This window comes from Podarcis erhardii (genome assembly GCF_964252035.2).
Source record: "Podarcis erhardii genome assembly, chromosome: 2".
Lineage (NCBI taxonomy): Eukaryota > Metazoa > Chordata > Lepidosauria > Squamata > Lacertidae > Podarcis > Podarcis erhardii.
This window is the reverse complement of record NC_138498.1, coordinates 71,567,366-71,572,895: the sequence shown is the minus strand read 5'-3', so window position 1 is coordinate 71,572,895 and position 5,530 is coordinate 71,567,366. Positions and strand designations below refer to the sequence as shown.

The 5,530-nt window shown below is 46.4% G+C and overlaps 1 long non-coding RNA gene across 1 annotated transcript; it reads right to left on the bottom strand.

Annotated features, from left to right (window-relative positions):
- Positions 1–1,599: 1,599 nt before the first annotated feature.
- On the bottom strand, positions 1,600–2,658 carry LOC309335425. Its single transcript, XR_014153494.1, has 2 exons — positions 2,071–2,658; positions 1,600–1,668 (listed from the first exon to the last, which is right to left on the bottom strand). It is a non-coding gene; the product is annotated as an uncharacterized lncRNA (long non-coding RNA).
- Positions 2,659–5,530: the final 2,872 nt, after the last annotated feature.

The window sequence follows — 5,530 nt, the reverse complement described above, 5'->3', positions numbered from 1 at the left end:
TGTTGGTTTAAAGCCCTAAACAGCCTTAGCCCAGTATACCTAAAGGAGCATCTCCACTCCCATCTTTCAGCCTGGACACTAAGATCCAGCTCTGAGGGCCTTCTGGTGGTTCCCTCCCTGCGAGAAGTGAGGTTACAGGGAACCAGGCTGAGGACCTTCTCGGTAGTGGTGCCTGCCCTGTGGAACGCCCTCCCATCAGATGTCAAGGAAATAAACAACTATCTGACTTTTAGAAAACATCTGAAGGCAATCCTGTTTAGAGAAGTTTTTTTATATTTGATGTTTTAGCGTGTTTTTAATATTCTGTTGGGAGTTGGGGAAACCCAGCCAGATGGGCGGGGTATATTATTATTATTATTATTATTATTATTATTATTATTATTAGGCCCTAGCCCAGCCCCCTCAGACAGTAAAGTTAGGCAAATGAGGGATTGCCACTATGCTCGTGGCAAGGCAGGGTGGCAAACTGTTGGGCATTGAATTGACTAATTGGCTAATTATTTAAGTGCTCAGGTTTTAAGGAAGGATAAGTGAGCTTGGTACACCTGGTAGTCCACAAGCACAGGCATAGCTCTTTAGTAATACACACACCTGATTGCTCAAGGCAAGCAAGACCCATTCGGAGTAGCAACTGCTGACTGCAAACAAATGATCTGGGATGAAGAGTCCATTAGAACTGGGACGCTTAGCTTGTCACTGTGGTGTGCATGATCTACTACCATCCTAGCAGTGGGGACATCTATTATGTATGCATGTGGTATTATTGATCATCTTGTAAGAGCAGTGTCAAGCCACAAGGGCAATTTGGGGAAAGAGCACTCTGCAATGACTTAGTATACGGTAAAAAGCACTTCCTTTTTGCCCATACTCAATAAAAAGCATTACCTGAAACCTCATGCAGCAAAACCACAATACTATATCCATTCTGAGTATTATGCAGGCTACTTGCTAAAGCATTTTCTATGTTACACTCTGATCTATGGGGCTTTCATTGCACTTCACTCCCGTCCACAGATGATAACCCACGTGACTTTGGCATCCGTCTCATTCTGTGGCTGCTTGCTGTGTGAGCCATCTTCTGGGGCTAATTAGTTATTGGGCCTTTGATCCCTTCTGAGCTGGACAGAGGTGCTAGCAGGGGCATGTGTGATCTCTTTTAATGTTCATTTGCAGAGCATTAATCTACTGAGTTTCTAATTATTTCAAGATGGATCAAGCAATTACGACGAAGTGCATTATCAGCTCCTCTGCTTTTGACTTCCTTTTCTCTCCCTCCTGTAAATTTTGCTTGCAGAAGATGACGGGTTTCATTCTAATTCACATTTATCCTGCCCTAATTACACTGGCAAAGACATGAAGCAGGCAACCTAGATTTAAAAAGTACCAGGCCAGTTATAATGCAAAGTTCAGTTTGTTGGTTATCACATACACTGTCCGCCACACACACCGCATGTTCAAGGCTGACCCAGGGGGATTCCTCGTCAGTGTTGCCTTACTTGGCCTGGTACACTGATAAGCTGCCACTTCTAGGGTTATCTCACAGCAGTCCAATATTCATTCATATATATATATATATATATATATATATATATATATATATATATAAAATAATTTTTATTGTTTTACAACACAGATATACAATTTTGTCCAATTTTTAACAAACAAATTCTCTCTTGTCAGGGAACTGCCATCGGAGCTCAGGGTGGTGGAAAGGCTCTCGGACGCTGGGGAGGGAACCAGCAGGGAAAGAGGGAGAGCTTCCACTGAGGAAGAAGGGAAGGAGGAGGAGTCGGAGGGAAGGCGCAGGGACGCTTCCAGCGAGACCAGTGGAGAGAGCTCAGAACCTCCCCTGGGGACGCCCACTCTGCGCAGAAAGCTGTCGCGCAGGGAATCCAGGCGGAGACTTTCTGTCAAGGAGCTCTTATGTTGGAAGAAGTTCAGGAAACGCCCACTGACGGATCCTGCCAGTGATTAAGGCAGCCACGAAGTAAGGGGAAGGGAAAGTTTTAGCCAACTACTCAGCTTGGAGCGGTTTGGCGCTTACGCACAAGCAACCCCCAATCCCTTTACATCTCTTTTTGGACTTCCTTCAGCTTCTCTGACAATCATCCATCTATACCTCTTAATTACACATTCCTTCTCCTTTAGTATTGTCTTTAGTCTTCCCTCCCACATCTATTGTTTTTGACAATACCTCTCAAATTTCACAATGCTTCTTTAAATCCCACTAACATTGTTTGCACATCACATATATTTTTCAGATATTCTACAAATTTTCCCCAGTCTTTGATGAACTTTTGGTCTTTAAGGTATCTAATTTTCCCAGTTAGCTTATCCAATTCTGCATAGTCCGTCAGTTTCGATCTCCAGTCTTCTATCGTCGGTACTTCCTCTTGTTTCCATTTCTGGGCCAGTAAAATCCTTGCAGCTGTGACAGCATATTGAAAGAGTTTACAGTCTTTTCTTCTGATCTCGTTTCCTGTAATCCCTAAAAGAAAAGCTTCTGGTTTCTTTACAAATGTATACTTTAACATCTTTTTCAACTCATTATATATCATCTCCCAGAAACTTTTAACTTTCTTACAATCCTACCACATATGATAAAACATTCCTTCTTTTTCTTTGCATTTCCAACACTTATTAGACGTCTTAAACATTTTTGCCCACAGCAGTCCAATATTCAACAACAAACAGCAACAGTGTGCCGTAAGAGAGGACAACTGGAAGAGACTACAGGTGGGAACTTAAAGTACATCCACACATTATCTGTCCCCCTCATAGGAGCCAACTCCTAGGGGCTGAGGCATCTTTGGGGCCCCGAATAAAATATTTCAGGGGGCCAGATGGCCATTGCCATTCAAATGGTGTGTGTGTGCCCTGTCATGTGATCAATTATGTGGGGTGGGGCTTACCTGGCCCCTAAATATTTTGTTCAAGTTGGCACCCCTGGTCCCTCTCAGTTTCAGGTGCATTCAAGTCTGTATGCATACATCTATGGCCCACACTCACACCTGTCTGCACAAATGTGCACATGTAATACAGTCAACATATGGGATGTTGCTGATCCAGACCTCAGACCTCTGGCACTGCTTCCTGCACTTCTAGCATCCATGTGTCGAACTAGGAATGTGGGGAGTGTTTTTACAAGCATCTCTGTCTGAGGCACATGGCACTCTGCTTGTTGCTGTACAACAGCTCTCATCATCCCTGATCATTATGGCTGGGACTTGTAGTCCAAGACATTCATTCTGGAGAGCCCATTGCTTCTCTAAGGTCATGTCTCTGCAGGAGACCAAAAAAGAGCACTGCTGGATTAAACCAAAGGTCTATTTCGTTCAGCATTCTCTTTCCAGCAGTAGCCAGTCAGATGCAATGAGAAGCTCACAAGCTGAACACTTTCTAAGGCAGGAGTAGCCAAGGCAACAATGTTTGGTCAAGTTTCTCCACTCTGCTCAGTTCATAGCTGACATCCTCCGCCCATAAATATCTTCCATCCAAGCGAAAAGTCTGTAGGAAAGATATACATTGTTACGAACAAAGGCTCTATACATATTTCAGGTGCCATCATTCATTACCGACTTTCCTTCATGTGTCCCTGTGGAGACTTATACATGCACATGCATGTGTTCTTCACAACTAGGCTTGAAATGCTTCTTCCTAGGAGGAAGTGTTATCATAAGAGAAATGCCTTTTGTAGAGACATCCTGAGGGGCAGTCAGGTTTCTAATCATTGCAGTGAATCATCTTTGTATGAAAGGTCATGCAAATGGAGTTTGCTGGCAGAGGAGGAAACGCTTGCGTGGCTATTCCCTCCCCCCCACAGGTGGAATGAATGAAGACACCGGACACAAGTATTTAGGTTAATGGGCGAAAATGGCCACAACTTTATTGATTACAGGTAAGAGAGGTATTGGCTATAGGCATTGGCCCCTAACCGACTATCCAGTCTAACCGGGAAGGGTTAAACACCAACAGGGGGAGCTACCCGAGATGCATATCCCTAGGCGCTCCCCGAGGGGTTACCGCTCGGGGGCGCGCTTTAGGCCCTAGCCTCCGTAGGTTTCGGACGAGGCGTCGCCCCTCGGAGTCCTTTAACGAACTACCCTTCAAGCATTGGGGGAGGTGATGGCGCTCCTCCCCCCCGATCTCATTTGCATGACAATACCCCGGCCAATGCCTACCGCCACCCAAGCCGCATTAAGCCGGCTCGCCGCCAATACCCTCAGACCTGTAACCAATCCCTAATTCCCTGAAAAATATCCGCCAACCAGATATCATTGCCAGCATCAGATAGATGCACGCCATCCCAGCGATAGAGCGTATCCTTGTTATACTGAATTTCAGGGTGCTTGATGACCCATCCGCCCAATGCGGCCACCCTACGTGCAACTGTACGCTCCACAATCCTCCTGGCTTTATCCACCGCCGTGGGTTTCTCCGCGCCCCGCCAAAATCGCCTTTCCAGTAAGGATGACCAAATTATTGTAATGTTTGCGTGGGATGCCCTCAACACCTCCAAGTCATTGATAATGTTCCACATTAAGTCCACCCCTTTCCTATAAGCCAGGTCGTTCTCGCCCAGTTGTATGACCAAGGCGTCGGGCGAACCATCATCCGCAATTCTTCTGGATATCGCTGGGAAGAATTCCTCCCAACGCATACCACGCCTAGTAATCCATGACACTTTGACATTGTTAGGCAGAAGGAGGTCAGCGTCCCATCGCCTGTGCTCTTCGCGTCGTTTTGCCCAATGTACGATACTGTGGCTGACAATCCACAGTCGCACCATAACTGCACCTGGAAGGAATAGAATGAGAGAGCGGGGTCAGGAGGAATGCACGCGGTGGGTAGGAGAGACAAGTGAGGGGAGAATAAAGTGAGGGGAGATTAAAAAGGCTTCCGGATGTAACCATTGTATGCATTGGATTTCCATCGCCCCATGTCCATAATCCTTTCGGCCGGTAAACCCATATGAACGGCGGTGGTTGCCGCCCCAATGCGAAAGGAGTGTGCGGCGTACTCCTCTTGCGGAAGATCAATGGCCGCGATCGCTTTGCGCATGACCCTCGTGAACTGATGTTTAGAGAGGAGGGATCCATCCGAATGCAAGAAAAAGGGGCCGTTCGATTTCGGTCTTACACACAGATATTTCCTGGCATCTTTTACAGGGCAAGGGCCAGCCTTCTGCGTTGCCTGGAGGCGAACCAAGGCTCCCCTGCCAAGCTGATCGGTCTTGGAACTACGGATTTTTAAAATCACATGCGAGCTGGCTACAGTTACATCCCTGGAATTTGAAACCCAACCAGCGGTAGTCGTCTGGGTGAACCGGGAGAAGGCGAAATGCCGACTCGATGTCGCATTTTGCCAGGAAGGCGCCCCTACCAAATCTCCTTACCAACCGCACAGCTTGATCGAAAGAAGCATACTTCACTGTGCACATTTCCTGTGGAATGGCGTCATTAACTGAGGATCCCTTGGGATAAGACAGGTTATGTATCATTCGAAATTCTCCAGGGGTCTTCTTAGGGAC